Below are 18,226 nucleotides of genomic sequence, written 5' to 3'. Positions count from 1 at the left end.
CAACCATTCTGGAGAACAATCTGGAATTATGCCCCAAAGTTATCAAACTGTGCATACCCTTTGATCCAGCAGTGCTACTACTGGGCTTATACCCCAAAGAGATATTATAGAAGGGAAAGGGACCTGTATGTGGCAAAATATTTGTGGCAGCCCTATTTCTAATGGCTAGAAACTGGAAAATGTATGGATGACCATCAATTGGAGAATGGTTGGGTAAATTGTGGTATATGAATGTTATGGAATATTATTGTTCTGTAAGAAATGACCAGCAGGATGAATACAGAGAGGACTGGCGAGACTTACATGAACTGATGCTAAGTGAAATGAACAGAACCAGGAGATCATTATACACTTCAACAACAATACTGTATGAGGATGTATTCTGATGGCAGTGGATATCTTCAAAAAAGAGAAGATCTAATTCAGTACCAATTGATCAATGATGGAGAGAATCAGCTACACCCAGAGAAGGAACACTGGGAAATGAGTGTGAACTGTTTGCATTTTTGTTTTTCTTGTCAGGTTATTTTTACCTTCTGAATTTAATTCTTCCTGTGCAACAAGAGAACTGTTAGTTTCTGCACACATATATTGTATCTAGGATATACTATAACATATTTAACATGTATAAAACTGCCTGCTTTCTAGGGGAAGGGGTGGAGGGAGGGAAGGGAAAAGTAGGAACTGAAGTGAGTGCAAGGGATAATATTGTAAAAAATTACCCATGCATATGTACTGTTAATAAAAAGTTATTAAAAAAAAGAATTATTATGTGACTTGCCCAGCATCACATGCTTAGTCAATATCAGAGTTGAAATTTGACTAAATGTCTTGAAGATAGACAGATAGATAGATAGATAGATAGAATATTGTGCCTGGAGTCAGGAAAACTCATCTTAATGAGTCCAAATCTGGCTTCAGATACTTCTAATTATTAGATCCTGGACAAATCACTTAGCCATATTTGTTTAGGTTTTATTGTCTGTAAAATGAGCCTGAGAAGAAAATGATAAATGGCTCCACTATCTTTTCCAAGATAACCTCAAATTGGGTTACAAAAAATTAGACATGTGTGAATGACAACAATCTCTGACTTCAGGCCTAACACTATCTTCAATTTTATCAACCCATCCTCTATCCACCCATTTCTAATAATTCAGTTTCCTTCTACTTTTTCAATTAGTAATCATCACTTAGGATCTTTATTATAGAAAAAACAAAGGCTGCTCTCCCCTCCCCCCAACTAGGCTATTCTCTAAATCGTTATCAAACAATGTTTAATTCTTTCACATACCTGTAATTGTTCTATGTGCTATTCCAAAACACATTCTGCCTAAGACTGCTATTTTAAATTCTCTATCATCAGAGCAGTTTTCATTCATTTGTGATGTTGATCTTCCTTTTTGCTATCTTGTTTGAACAGATGTTCTCACTTAAAATCAGTTTAGTTTGTAGATAAACTACTGTTCCAGTGAGAGATTTGCATTTTGCTTTATTTTTGCCACTTGAGATGTTCTCATCTAGATTCCAGAAATTTAGAGAGGATAGAAAAATCTGTTAAGATCTATTTCTGTATCTAGTTTCATGCCTCCTAAAAATGCAGGAATTTTTTCTTCACTTTTAGAGAATTAAATCTACTGTCCTTAGCTCATTAACCAGTGGAGCTGAAAGATAAACTCAGCATTCATTTTATTGAAACACCAGGTTGCCATAGTTTTGCAAATATTAACTCAGCCCCCAGAGTTCACTCCTCATTTGCTATTATTTCAAAGCATCTTCTATTATCTGTCTGAGCAAAGGGGACTAGAAAATTATATAATGTGATAGAACTCTATAAAAGACCAATGCACTTAACTGGAAACTACTTTTCACCATTTTTCATTGTTTTCATGTCATTGATATCAGCCGTTTAATTGCAATTTCAGTCCTTTCTTTGAAAGAGCACAAAAGACTGAAACCACATATTCCAGAGTGTGTACTCTAAGAAATTCAAAGTAATTTACAGATTCGTTTATCTTTAATCCAGTAAAAAGCCCCTGAATCTCCATAAAGGTATGTAAGGAGAAGGTAGTCTCCATGAAGGAATTGGTAACTTCTAACAATTATAATACTTCAATGGTCCTATTATTGTTGTTCAATAGTTTTCATTCTATATATTTTCTTCAAACTATTTGAGGTTTCCTGAGCAAAGATATTGGAGTCACTTGTCAGTTGCTTCTCCAGCTCATTTTACAAATCAGGAAACTAAGACAAATGGGGGAAAATTACTTTCTTAAAGTCAAATATCTAGTAAATATCTGAGGCCAAATTTGAATTGAAGAAGAGGAATATTCTTAACTCTAGGGCTAGCACTCTGTCCACTCTGCCACATGGGTTCCTAGATATTATTGCAAATGTCTGATAGACTATATAATTACAAATTTTTCAAGGTAACAGAAAGAACAGAGATGTATTGGGATAAACATGTTTTTATTTCGTATCACTTTGGAATGCAACTCTTCTGTCCAGACAAGCATAAGCTGGGTCTCTTCAAGGAAGAAATGGATTCCTAGATTCACATTAGGAAAAATATGGAAAGTGTCAACAATGACTTTAAATGTGAGTTCAATCTTCTCAGATACAATGATGGGAGTGTAGAGAATGCTTCTGTTTTGGATTATTTTTCTAATTTGTTTCTTATACAACATTCCCTTTTAAAAGTTAATTTTTGGTCATTGATCAAATGATAGACATATTATCTATGATTGTTATCAGGGGAACACAGTGAAATTAAACTCCTTGTTGTACTAGAAAACAATCCCAGTTCCTCAGAGGACATTCATAGTAATCTATCTATTCATAGTAATCTACTTGACCTTCGAATCTGAGTATTATTTGGGATAATAACTGTAGAGACTATGAGCAACATGAAAAAAATAAATTCTTAAAACAATTCCTATAAAACCTAATTATAAGATTTTTTTTTTCCCATTGACTATTGACCTCATATAATAGGAGCTCATTATGGAAGGATAGCCAAAGAAATTTATTTTGTACAAATAAAATGTAAAAAGGAGACATTGAAGAAAAAGTGTCGCATATAACTATAATAATGATGACAACTTTGATGTTCACTTGATGTTCAATTATGATCCCTGTCATAAATTTTGAACTTTTTAGACATTTATTTCCTTTATTTTTATTTTTGTGAAGCTACAAAAATGAGAAATAAGATTTGAGTAGCTTTCCATATTTGTTTTATAATAGCTTTTAAGTTTTTCAAAATACATGCAAGGATAGTATTCAATATTCACCCCTGTAAAACCTTGTGCTCCAAATTTTTCTCTCCCTTCACATTTCCCTGTTCAATAGACAGCAAGTAATGAAATATAGGTTAAACATGTGCAATTCATCTAAACATATTTCCAGATTTACAATGCTACACAAGAAAAATCAGATCAAAAAGGAAAAAAAAATAAGAGAAAAATAGGCCACCAAAGAGAGCAGCAACAACAAAAGAGGTGAAAATATTATGCTGTGGTTCATATTCAGTACCTAATGTTCTCTCTCTTTATGCAAATGGCTCCTCCAACACAAGTCTATTGGGAATGGCCTGAATTATTTTATAGTTGAAAAGAACCATGTCCATCAAAATTTATCATCACTTAACAGTAGTTGATCAACTACTTGTTGCTGTGTACAAGGTCCTTTTGATTCTACTCACTTCACTTAGCATCAGTTCATGTAAGTCTCTCTAGTTGTTTCTAAAATCATCCTGCTTATCATTTCTTATAGAAGAATAACATTCTATTACATTCATATACCATAACTTATTCAGCCATTCCTCAACTGATGGGCATCCACTCAGTTTCCAGATCCTTATCACTATAAAAGGCCTGCTACAAACATTTTTGTACTTGTAGATCTTTTCCCTTTTTGGTGATCTCTTCAGGATACAGATCCAAGAAAGATCAAAGGGTATGCAGAATATGATAGTCATTTGGGCATAGTTTCAAATTGCTTTTCAAAATGGTTAGATAGATCACAATGCCGACAACAATGTATTAATGTCTGTTTTCCCATATCTCTTCCAATATTTATCATTACCTTTTCCTATCATTATCATCTTAGCCAATCTGAGAGGTGTCAAGTGGTACCTCAGAGTTGTCTTAATATGCATTTCTCTAATCAAAAGTGATTTATAGCAGTTTTCATATGACTAATAATGGCTTTAATTGTGTCACCTGAAAATTGTCTATTCATATCCTTTGGCCATTTATTAACTGTAGAATGGCTTGTATTCTTTTAAATTCAAGTCAGTCCTCTTTGCTTGTATTTTTTTTTCCACTTTGCTGCTTCTAACTTTGGCTGCAGTAGTTTTGTTTATTAAAAAAAAAAAAAAAAAAAAAAAAAAACCTTTTTAATTTAATGTAATCAAAATAATTTATTTTGTATTTCATAATGTTCTCTAGTTCTTCTTTGACCATGGATTCCTTTTTTTCTCCACAGATTTGAGAGGTAAATATCACCCCCCACCCTGTTTATGCTTATGATATGCTTAAATTATGAACTCATTTTGGTCTTATTTTGATATGGGATGTTAGATGTTTGTTGGAATCCTTACTAACTGCTAAGTAATTAGAGTTGATCTAATCTTACAAGAAGTTGTTTTGGCTAGAACCTGAAACAAGGTACTAAGTAGAACTAATCAATACAAGGCTTGTGTTCACACCTTTACTCATTGGAGTTCAATGAGTTCATACCTCCCTTGAAGCTCTTTGGGCCAGAGAGCACTATGGGAGAAAACCCATAACCCCTCTCTCTGGAAGGAGCATAAATAGGCCAATGGGCCAGTCGAAGGAGTTCTGGAGAGGAAGACGCTACAAGTCGAGATTTCACCGGAATGACATGAAGACTGGAGCTGGGGAGGCTGAAGAAAGCAGAGGCAGAGGCTGAAGGACCAGACCTTTGGATTTAAAGACATTTGGAGAGAGCTCTTGGAACCAAGCAGAGAGATAGGCCTCTAAGCTAACCGGGCTATATTGGAAACAATAAAAGATCTGAACTTTTATCACCTGGCTGCGTTTTTGAGAAGAAAAAGATCACCACATTTTGGCGCCCTGAACGTGGGGCTAACAGACCCCCTCAGTGGATTTCAGTGGAAAAGCTACGATCCTGATTCAAGTGGAAAAGCCTCTGATCCTGATCCAGTGGAAAAGACTTCAACCCAGAAATTAGGGTGAGTGCAACAAAGAAATTTTGTTAGAAGAGTTAAAGTAGAATTTCAGCTAAGATGGGACAGATATTTAGAAAACAGCCTGTTTCTGTTCAAGGAAAATGTTTAGAGAGCATTGTCAAAATTATGGAAAGCCAAGGTTTAATTATAAGTTTACAGCAAATCACTGAACTTTTACAAACTGTAAAGGACATATGTCCTTGTTTCTCTCTTGATAAGGAATTAGATCTAAATGAATGGAAATTGGTTGGAGAGGATCTTTGTCAATTCTATGACAAAAATGGGCCTAACTCAATAATTAATACATATAATGTAATACAATTGGCTATAAGAAGTTATTTAAGTGATAGAATGATGAAAAGGAAAGTACAGGAGGAAGAAATGCCAACTTTACTAGGTGAAAAGGAGGACGAATCAGATGAGAATGGAGTTAATTACAATTCTGAGTATGATACTTCACAGCAGGAGGAATTAGGTGATTCCACATCTCATGACCCTCCCTCCGCAATTCACCCTTCATGGGTAGAACAAGGGGGAGGGAGAGAGACAGAAACACAGTCAGCTTCTCCTGTAAAGCAGAATTTGACAAGATTAGAAAAAGCATTAATTAAGGCAAAAAATGAAGGAGAAGATGTATCTGATTTTATAAATGCATATCCTGTGATTGAAGAGCTCAACTCCTCAGGTCAAAAAGAGAGAAAATACACTGCTTTTACTTTGGAAAAAATTAAAGATTTGAAAAAGGGTTGCACTCTTTATGGGGCTACATCATCTTATTTTGATATGGGATGTTAGATGTTGATCAATATCTACTTTCTGCCATACTGTTTTGCAATTTTCCCAGCAATTTTTGTCAAATAGTATGTTCTTATCCCAGAATCTGAAGTCTTCAGGTTTGTCAAACACTAGATTACTAGTTGTTGACTATTGTGTCTTGTGAAATAAACCTTTTCCATTGATTCACTACTCTATTGCTTAGCCAATAACAAATTGTTTTGATAATTGTTGCTTTATAATAAAGTTTTTATGTCTAGTACAGCTAAAACTCTTAGCTTTTAAAATTAACTGATTTTTTAAATTTTCACTTTAATTCATCTCACTTTTTTATTTTCAGAATTTCAAATTTGATATTTAATTGATGATTTTTAATTTGTTCTTTTTCTAGTTTTTTTTTTAGTTGCATGCCAGATTCATTGATCTTCTTTCTCTATTTTTTTCATGTAAGCATCTAGTGTTATAAAATTTCCCCTAAAAATTGCTTTGGTTGCATCCATGAATTTTCGTATGTAATGTCATTATTGTCACTCTCTTGGATGAAATTATTGATTGTATCTATGATTTGCTGTTTCACCTATTCATTTTTTAGGATCAGGTTATTTAGTTTCCAATTATTTTTGGTCTATTTTTTCCCTGTCTCTTTATTACATGCTCTTTTTATTGTACTGTTTACATATTTTCATTGATTTGTTGAATTTGTTTACTTTTTGTTCTTACAGATGAATTTTGGTAGCATTTTTTTCTAGCTCTATAAAGTCATTTCTTGGCAGGTTGATTGGCATGGAGCTGAATAAGTAGATTAACTTGGGTAGAATTTTCATTTTTATTATTAGTTTGGCCTATCCATGAGCACTTGATAATCTTCAAGTTAAGTTCTGACTTTATTTGCATGAAGCATGTAATTATGCTTTGCTTTGTCTTGTCAGATAGACTCTCAAATATTTTACATTATCTTCAGTTATTTAAAGTGGAATTTCTCTTTATATTTCTTGCTGCTGGACTTTGTTGCTAACATACAGAAATGCTGATGATATATACACATTTATTTTGTAGCCTGCAATTTTGCTAAATTAACTTTGTTTATTGTACTAGTAGTTTTTTACTTGTTTCTCTGTCTCAGTCTCTATTCTTTTTTTTTTTTTTTTTTTTTTTTCTGAACAGTTGGAGTAAAGTTACTTGCCCAGAGTCACCAAGCTAGGAAATATTGTGTTTGAGACTGGATTTGAATTCAGGTCCTCCTGATTTCAGTGCTGGCACTCTATCCACTGAGCAATCTGGCTGCCCCCTTTTTTGTTGATTCTCTTTGATTCTGTAAGTATACCATCATATAATTTACAAAGAGACAATTTTGTTTTCTTATTACCTACTCTAATTCCTTTAATTTCTTTTTTCTTCTTTTTATTGGCAAAGCTGACATTTCTAATACAATACTGAATAGTAATCTTGTTTCACCTCTTCTCTAACTAAGAATGCTTCCAGTTTATCCTCATTACATATGATGTTTACTAATGATTGCAGATGGATACTACTTATCATTTTTTAAAAAATCACCATTTATTCCTATGCATGCTAGTGTTTTGAATACGAATGGGTATTGCATTTAATCAAATGTTTTGTTTTGGGTTTTTTGTATCAACTGATATAATCATATATTTTCTGTTATATTGGTTTTTGATATAGCCAATTATGCTAATAGTTTTCCTGGCATTGAACCAGCTCTGCATTCCTAGTATAAATCCTACTTGGTCATAATGTATTATCCTGGTGATAAATTGCAGTAATCTCTTTGCTAATTTTTGATTTAAGATGTTTGATTCAATATTCATTAGGCAAATTGATGTATAATTTTTTTCTCTGTTTTGACCTTTCCTGGTTTAGTATCAGTATCAATTTTGACCCTTCCTGATTTAAGTATCATCACCAATTTTGATTCTTCCTAATTTAGCTATCACTACCATATCTGTGTCATAAAAGGGATTTTGTAGGACTCCTTCCCCTATTTTTTTCAAATAGTTTGTATAGTATTGGAATTAATTGTTCTTTAAATGTTTGGTAGAATTCACTGTTAAATTCATCTAGTCCTGGAGATTATTTCTTAAGGAGTTGATTAATAACTTATTCAATTTCTTTTTCTAAAATGGGGTTATTTAAGTAATTTATTTCCTCCTCTGTTAATCTGGACAATTTATATTTTTGTAAAATTCATCCACTTCACTAAGATTACCAGATTTATTGGCATACAGTTAGGCAAAATAGTTTCTAATTATTGCTCTAATTTTCTCTTCATTAGTGGAAATTCACTCTTTTCATTTTTGATAATAACAATTTTCTTTTCTTTCTTTCCCTTTTTCTAATCGATTAACAAAAGGTTTATTTATTTTGTTGATTTTTTTTCATAAAACCAATTCTTAGTTTTGTTTATTAATTCACTAGTTTCATTACTTTCAATTTTAATAATTTCTTCTTATTTTCAGAATTTTGAATTTTTTATTTAATTAGGGATTTTAAAATATTTTTCTAGCTTTTTAAACCTTATTATTATTAATCTCTTGGATGAAATTATTAATTGTGTCTGTAACTTGTTTCACCTACTCATTTTTTAGGATTAGATTATCTAGTTTCCAATTAATTTTTAGTGTACTTTTCCCTGGCCCTTTTTTTAAATGCAATTTTTATTGCATCATGATAAAAAAATGCATTTACTATTTCTGCCTTTCTGCATTTGATTGTGAGGATCTTGTGCCCTTATACATAATCATTATTTTTGTGTAGATGCCATGTATCTCCCTATCCAATTTTCTTAAAGATCTATCATATCTAACTTTTCTAAAATTCCATTTACCTCCTTAACTTCTTGTTTATTTTGTGGTCTGATTTATTTATCTGATAGAATGACATTGAGATTCCCCACTAGTATAGTTTTGCTGTCTATTTCTTCTTGCAACTCTCCAAATTTCTTAAGAAATTTGGATAATCTGCCACTTGGTGCATATATGTTTAGTGTTGATATTACTTAAATATTTTATTGTGCTTATAACAAGCTGTAGCTTCCTTACTTATCTCTTTTAATTCTATTTTTGCTTTTTTTTTTTTAACTTCAGCTAAAGTATAATAGATTCAGGTCCAGTCTTTTACCTTTACTCTTTATGTACCTCTTCGATTCAAATATGTTTCTTGTAAACAATATATTGTAGAATTCTAGCTTTTAATCCAGTCTGTCCTTTGCTTCCATTTTTTAAAGGAAAGTTTTCCTATTCACATTCACAGTTAAAGTTACTAACTCTATTTCTAGCCAAGCTAATTTTTCCCAAGTCATATTTTTCTCTTTCTTTTCTTCCTTTCCTTCAATTGTTTTGCTTCTGACCAACACCTTCCTCAAGGTCCTCCTTTTTATTAATCCCTCTTTTATTTTTAACCATTTCCCCTTCTACATCTGCTATTCTTTCTATTAATCTCTATTTTTCCTATCCTCCTACTTCCCTATAGGGTGAGACAAGTTTCTATATCAAACTATATATGTATGATATTCCCTTTTTGAGTCAAATACAGCAAGATCATAGTTTAAACAATGCTCATTCCCCTTTTCTTTTCCCCTCAACTGTAATTTTTTTTGTATTTTTTTTTGCCTTTTCATGTGATGTAATTTATCCCATTTTACCTCTCCTTTCCTCTTCTTCCAGCATAATTCTTTTTCCACCACTATTTTTTTTATATTCTCCTATTAAAGTCAACTTATACCTATACCCTGTAAGTATAGCTCTAACAAAGATACAATTTTCAAGAGTAACACATATCATCTTCTCATGTAGGGATGTAAACATTTTAACCTTTAAAAAAACATTTTTTCCCTTTCTTTTTTACCTTCTTATTCTTCTTTTGAGTTCTGTATTTCAAGATCAGATTTTCTGTTCAGCTCTGGTCTTTTCATCCAAAAAAATTGAAAATCCCCTATTTCGGTGAACATCTCTCTTTTCCCCCGAAAGATAATGCTTAGTTTTGCCAAATAGTTGATTCTTGGCTACAATCCAAGCTCCTTTACTATCCTGAATATCATATACCAGGTCCTTCAATCCGTTAAAGTGGAAGCTGCTAGGTTCTGGGTAATCCTGACTGTGGCTCTTTGATATTTGAATTGTTTCTTTTTGGCTGCTTGTAGTGTTTTCTCCTCAATTTGATAATTCTGGAATTTAGCTACAATAATCTTTGAAGTTTTTATTTTGCAATCTCTTTCAAGGGGTGACTGGTGGATTCTTTTAATGGTTATTTTCCCCTACAGTTCTAAAATATCAGGGCAGTTTTCCTTGATAATTTCTTGAAATATGTTGTTCATATTATTTGTTTTTCATTCTTGCTTTCAGGTACTCCAATAAGAAAAATGGAGTCCATCAGAAAAATGGAGATAAACATTGGCCATTCCTGTGCTCTAGGATTCTTGTGAAAATTTTATATATATATATATATAAACTATAAAATATTGCTATATCAATAGCATTACTATTATTAATTTGACTTTTAATTATCACCATAGACTTCAAGTATTGGTTCATTGATTTCTTAGGGGCTACTTAGGTTTGCAGTATAGTTGCCATTGTGTTAACTTAATCTATTTTTCTTTTTCTTTTATTGTAATTTCAAAATTCTATATCCCTATGCTTTAAACTCTCATTTTTTATTTGCCATCATGTTCATTGCTTCTAATATTACTACTCAACTTGTCTTCTTTTCCTTTTCTAATGGCTGCTATTGACTAGGAAACCAAGAAAGTATACTTATTAGAAAATTATATAAAAAAGGAATAAATACCCTCTGAATAAAGACCTAAGAATATCTTCTATAAACTTCATAAAATCTCTATTTAAAACCAAGAGATGTTTTTTTTTTTTTTTCCTGTTTTGTTGTTGCTGTTTACTTCTAGGTTTGTTTGTTTTTTTCTGTCTAGGATAGTTGAGGATGTTTGACAAGCAACCTTTAGAAACAAGATATCTTCTGGTGTTTCTCTTCCTGTGTTTTTTGAAGCATTATTTTGGAAATAAATCATTTAATGAACAGTCTAAAATATCTTCTATCTGCTAGGCAAAGTGATTTAAAATCCGAACTTTATAGTCTTTTTATATTTTATTTTCTCAGATTCATGTACTGTGTATTCCAATAAAAAATGGCTTCCTTGCTCTTCCTCGCAGAAAACATTTCATCTAATGTATTAGCACATTTCGTTGCCTATTCTCCATGCTCACAATTCTCTTTCTCTTAATTTCTATCTCCTTAGCTTCTTTAAAGTCCCATCTAATAGCCTACCATTTGAAAAAAGTCTTTCTGAATCTACCTTATGCCTAGCACCTTCCTTCTATGACAGTCTCCAATGTGTCCTATATATTGTGTGCATTGTACAGAGTTATTTGCATTTTTATTGCCCTCATTACACAAAGTACCTTAAAAGTAAGAACTTTTGGGGGAGAGGGGCATTTGCTTTTTGTACTCCCATGTTAACAGTGTTTTTCACAGAAAAAGTGTTTAAGGAATACTAGCTTATTTATTGACATGATATTTGCTGGAAGAATCTTATTGGTTAAATTGGAAGAACCATAACAAAGAGAATGGATTAGTCTGTTTAGTCTGAGAGGGCAAGAACCCTAGCCATGAGAATAGTTTGTAAAGAGGAAAATTTAATCTTGGTGTTGAGTGGGTTGGGTAGGGGGGGTTGACCAAATACTTGAGTGTTTTTTTTTTTTAATAAAATGGATTAACCCTGATTGAAAGTTTTCAAGTAGTCTCAATGATGCATTTTCTGAAATAATATGACAGATATTTCTTTCAGTTACATATTGAACTGTTTGTATCCCTATCAATTGTTGAATGATGTGATTCTGTGAAAAATCACTGGAACGACAGCAGGGAAAATAGTATGTTGATCTAAAATGCTCAAAATTCAATGAGAAAAACTGACAAATTTTTGAATTGCCTTATAGACCATTTTCTCTTTCAGAAAATGGAAAAATTGGTGAAGGGTAATGATTTTTAGATCTTATTCAGGCCAATGATGAAATATATATATATATAAAATAGAGTCTTAGAAGGCAAGTAATATCATCTTATATTTCATGAAAAATAAGAAAAGAATAACTGAGTCTAATTATTAGACTCTTGAACAATGTATTTCACAATATTTAGGAAAAAAGGTATGATCCCATGGCCTATTACTCTCAAAGATGAATTAAATGATTGAAAGCTACATAGAATGAAATTATAATCATGCTATCACAATTATATGTGTAAAAATGGCATGAAATATACAGAAAAATCAAAAGCTTTTCCAGTGGAGATCATCAAATGATTTGGATCTTAAAAAGAATATGTAAAATGTGACCATGTATATATGTGTGTGTGTGTGTGTGGATATACACACACAGATACATACATATATATGTTTATATATATTATAAATATATTAATATATATATAATACATATATATGCCTATTTTTACTGTGTATATTATACAAAATATATGGGTGATCAATTTGGAGAGGAAGTATTAGCTTCTAGGAACTATCAGCAAAGATTTCATGGAAAAAAGATGGTTTCCAGGCTAAATTTTGAAAGAATTCATAGAATTTAAATTTGGCAGATATGAAAAATTGTGTTTCAGTAATAGAGAAAGGTCAGCCAGTGCAAAGAGGGAAAGATGGGAGAGGCCATTCTCATTGTTCTTATTTTTCTTAGTTGTAAAGACATGGAGAACATTTGTTCTAATAGTTTATTCTCCCATGGAATAGAGTTATTTCTTACTTAAAAGTTAGCATAATATATCAACTCAAAACTTTGTCATATCAGCAAGGTCATCATGTTATTTATGGCATTTGGGAATGAAGCATATTTGCAGAGTTTTTCTTAATATGGTGGACTAATTTCTACTCCAGGCTCACCTTGCTCCAACTGCAGGTTATAAAATGAGTTCATTCTTTCTGACAGTTTAACTATACAGAATATCAACACTCATGAAAGTTTAAGAGCACATCCAAAAAAAGATGACCAAACAAAGTTGCAAAAGGGAAATTCTTGGCACTCCAGTAGTGGCAGCTTACATTTAATGATAGCTGAGAAATCTTTGTTGCAGCATCTGAGAGCAATGAGAAAATTTCCAGGAGGAATTCAGTTTTAACTATGGGATCTCAGGTGAGACCCTTGAGCAAATGGTGACAGCTTATCTTTCACTGCACAGCCAGCTTTTTATGCAAAGTAGCTCTCCAGTGAGACTACCTGGATGAATCTGTCAGGAATTTAGACACCATGAGGAGGTTTTATATGGGTATATATCAATGTCATTTCTCATACAAGTTTTTAGCCCAACTGATGAAGGGCATTTTAGGCTCATTAGAACTCTTAAGTTGATACAAGATGTTACCTGGGGTTATAAGAAAGAGAAGGGAAGAGAGGAGCAGTTTTCAGAATTATGCAGTAGGTTTTATGTGCCCAATATAACTGTTTAATAGTGTCAAAAATGTATTAGGATGCAAGAAAAAAATTGCTTTTTTCCATTGGCAGAATCAGAACCGGGACCTAACTAGTTTTCAGCACAATAAAGAGGCACACAGTGAACATTTGTAACACAAATAAAAAGCAGACCCTCCCCTTCCACTAACTCTCCAAGAATTTGGACTAAATATTTTTTTTAAAAAGGCTCACATAATTTTATTAAGATTTTAAGATATTTCAAATAGAAAAAAATTATATATATTTACTTATGAAAATCCATGTATATGTATATACATACTCTCCTTTTTAATCATCATGAACATAAATTTACTGAGAATATCTTCATTTTTAAAAACAGATATAGGGTAGTGATTTAGAAATATAATGAAACTGAGAGTGCATATATCAAAATATATCTGCATATTTAATTTTATTTTATAACTTGGTTGGCTGATTATAAAACTGAATAATATATTGTGATATTTCCAGTCATCACGTTAACTATATAATCAGTGTAACCACATACCAAACTAATGCTTTAAACTCCAACTTTATGTTTGTGTAAGTCCAAGAGTATAAATTGAAACTAGCTTATAGTACCAGAGGTCTATGCAGAAACATTGTGACTCTATTGGAAAGATACCTTCTGTACGGGTAAGACAAGATTTTTCTAACTTTACATTGAACTGTGTCCTAGAGCATAATACCTCCAAGTTATTTTTGCTACAGATATGACATAAATAAGCATGGAAAGCAGTGTGGGGAAGAAAGAAAGTTAGGATCCTACTTTTACACACACACCCACACACACACACACACACTCCCTTCCAAGACACCCATGTAACAAAACTTTCTCCATTGTTTGGATACCACTGTTTTAGATTTCAGGAAAAAGAAGTAACGCTAAACTTCCTATACCAATGAATTATTTAGAATAACAAATTTTGGAGCTTATTTCATTTATTCTAATTTGGAATTGAGCATAATCAACTGTCTCAACATTTTTAAAATATCAAATTCTTCCTTTGAGAGGCTTATTATATAGTTTTGTCAACTCTAATTTTAACCTTTTACTATGACCCTTAATACTAAGACTTTGTGATTAGCAACTCAGTAACTAATTTTTACCTCTATTGATACAAGCTTACCCCCAATTCCTGCCCCAGACCATCTTTGACAAATTGGGGCTTGATCTAAGATATACAAAGTTTTTTCTTCTTTTGGAACTTTATGAACCCAGAATGTTATTTTAAAAATAAGTTAGTTTTTATTCATGTTATTAAATTTGTATATTACCATTATCTCCTCTATTATTCCACATATCCCCCTTCAGAGAAAGGCAGTTCATATGACAAATAATATTTTTTAAAAAGAAAGAAGAGAAAAATGGAATAATTCATCAATCTTTGGGGGGAAAGTTTAAACATATATACAATGTATTATATTTGTGAACTTCCAACTTCTATAAAGGCTAAGATGGGGCACATTTCCATGCCTTTATTTTTGATTCTAGATACTGTACATTAATTTTTAAAGGCTTTTTTGTAACTATTTTTCTCACTTATATTACTGGAGTAATTTGTGTGTATGTGTGTGTGTATATGTATATTATATATATATATTTTTTTCTATGTTTCTCTGTAGTTATATCCATGACCTTTTTTTAAAATAGTAAAACAATATTTTTATATTTATTTAACACAATTTGTCTAGATATTTCCCAATCAATGAGCAGCTACACTGTTTCCAATTCTTTGCTATTACACAAATATAAATAAATATATATATATATGTAATATATATTTGTATGTTTTTATCAATGAACTCCTTGGGTTACTTGCACAGAAATGTCATCTATGGTCAAAGGATATGGACTAATTGTAGCACACAATGACCCCGAACCAAACCATTCTTGTGCTGTAATAAATTAATTTAGAAGGAAACAAAGGATACTAAGATCCAGGGGAATGGAGTTGTTTGCCTAAAACATGTAGGTAACAAAATAAAATTCTCAGATGGAGAATTTGATCAACTTTTTCTCATTATGTTTCTTCCCCACTACCACCATACCACACAGGCTCTCTATTTACTTATTACACCTAAGCTTGTTTGTTCTCCTTTCATTTGTTGTACTATATTAAAAAAAATCTTTAAGAATGAGATGTGTCTTTTCCATATTATAGTGTTTACACATAATAGAAACATGTCACATTTGTTAAATGAACATATAGTGGACAAGTGAATGCATGAATGTATAAAATAATTAATAGAACAATATAAAATACTTTAAGTATAGATGTATGTTTTGCTTCTTTGGAAAAAAGGCAACTATGAATAAAGGAGAGGAGTAACTTGGCCATATGTGACAAAATCTGTGATAAAAATTTAGTTATCAGGAAGTTCAGTATACATAAGTATTGTGATATAAGTAAAATAAGAAAAGAAAATTTCAATCTGAAGTAGAACGAAGTATAATATTCAAAACCAGAGATGTCTTATGTACAGTAAGACTAGTACATGGTGAGATATCATCTAGATTACTATGTTAGTTTCTAAATTGTTGTTGTTTGTCCTTCATTCATGAAGAGGACCATGTCATAGGGAGGTGATTCCATGAAATGCAAGTGAATTGGATTTAAGTAAGGGAAGGCTGTGCAAAGTCAACAACTGCATTTTCTACTTTGGAGCCATCTGGATACAGTAACAAGATATAGGTTAGGGTGACTGCAGATGGCTCTGGTTGCAGTATAAAACCTTGGTCTTTTTAAAATAAGGTCTTTAATAGGTCTCAGTTTAACTGAAGTAATGCACAACCAGTGATAAAGGCTAGTAAAAATGAAGCAGATAATCTGTTTCTGAATACCATCCCTTAAGAATACGGACACTAACAAGTTAAATTTCATACAATTAAATCTGTTCCCAAATTAAGGAGGTGCCTTTCAGATTTAATAGTTTTCATTATGCTGGGAATATTCAAATGGAAGCTGATGGCCAGTATGTAATCATGTGCATGAGATTATAAGTATCATTAGATGATCTTCAAATATTCTTCTAGGACTTTGATCCCTTATATCTAATATTTCATGAGTCATAGTTTCTGTAGTTCCATTAATATGAAGGCCTCCATAACAAAAAGAGAACTGGAAATCACCTAATGTAGATTGTATCCATGCCACAATTTTACCTTGTTATGTGATCAATAAAACTAGCACAGAGGGAATTTTCAAGTGATTAAACTCCTATGCCAAGGGCAGGATGAATGGCTGCCTAGAGAGCAGAGATATAGGCAACAAGATGAGGTAAGACAGGTAAAAAAAACAATGGAAGGTCTCTTTATCCTGTTATCCATTATGACACTTGTCTACATTCTCACACATGACCTTATGTTATTTTCACTTTTCTACAATTTAGATTCTGCTAATTATCTCCTCCTGTACCCTGTAAATTATTTGATTATGCGATCTGTACTAATGTCCCTAAAGGAAACACATTAAAATCTCTTCCTCTCCTTTATTTCAAGAACCAAGGATATTAAGATAGGAAAAGTACCAAAGATAGGTAAAATACCAAAAAATAACCTTTTGAGAATTTTTTTAATAATTGAACTTTTGAGAATTATAATACATTGAAATATAACTAAAGTCTAGAGTAGAAATCATGATCCACTGTTCATTGATTCCCTAATTCTCAAAAACTTTCAACTTTCTTAGTAAGAAATACTATAAAAACAAACAAAAAAAAGAACTACAAGGTTGTAAGTTTTTGCAAAAATTGGGTCTTGTGAACTATTTGTTTCCTTTTCATTCAATAAAAATCCAAGAATCTTTTATGCTAAATAATGTTTCTGTTTTCTCTAGTAGTAATTTTCCATTAAACATAAATCAAATTTGATTTGCAATAGCATTTGCTAATATTGGATTTTCTTTCTCTTCTAAAATACAACTATAAATGGAAACAAAATTTGCATTGAATTACAAAAAACACATATACATATGTGAGCATATACACACATGCAGGAATGTACATGTATATATACCTGTAATATATGTAAACACATACATATGCATTTATCCACAGTAATGTATATGTGTACGCCCACATATTCACATGTATTGTGTATGTATATATATCCTAAAACAGTCCCAGTATAAGCAGACATGTTCCTCCAAACTCTGAATTTCTCTTTTTGCCCTGCTTGTTTTCTGACTCTGCATCAATGTTTAAATTTGACTTGCTTAACAGAGGCCAAGTCTACTACTTTGGAGTTCTTTAGTGGGATTTTATGAACATGCTATTGCGACCAAAATTGGGAAACATGAAAAGTTATTTTAAAAAGAAAAGAAATTAGCAGAGTTCCATAAGCAGCATTAAAACCATTGTTTTTAGAATTTGAAAAAAAAATCAAAATTTGTAAAAGCACATCCGTCACACTTTTAAAATATCATTTATTTATGGAGGTATGGTAAATTATATTAGCTGTTTCTATAAGACCATTTGGATGTATATTTATTGAAAACACATTTTGACTGTCCTTATGTGTTTAAAATGAATTTCTAATACCAAATGGCTGTTTAATTTCATTTGGCTCTTTCTAGCTCCCTTTATTGTCTCCTGGAAATTAGTTTTACTGATTGTCAGGAACAATAGAGATAGAATTGGGTGGTGCTCATAGTACTATTGAACCAAATCAGAAAACACTGTGTTCCTTTTAAGTAATTCTGGAGGAATATCACAGTAATTGGAACTCTGACCATGTCCACTT

This window comes from Antechinus flavipes, chromosome 4 (genome assembly GCF_016432865.1).
Source record: "Antechinus flavipes isolate AdamAnt ecotype Samford, QLD, Australia chromosome 4, AdamAnt_v2, whole genome shotgun sequence".
Lineage (NCBI taxonomy): Eukaryota > Metazoa > Chordata > Mammalia > Dasyuromorphia > Dasyuridae > Antechinus > Antechinus flavipes.
The sequence above is the reverse complement of the archived record's forward strand: the minus strand, read 5'-3'. Positions refer to the sequence as shown.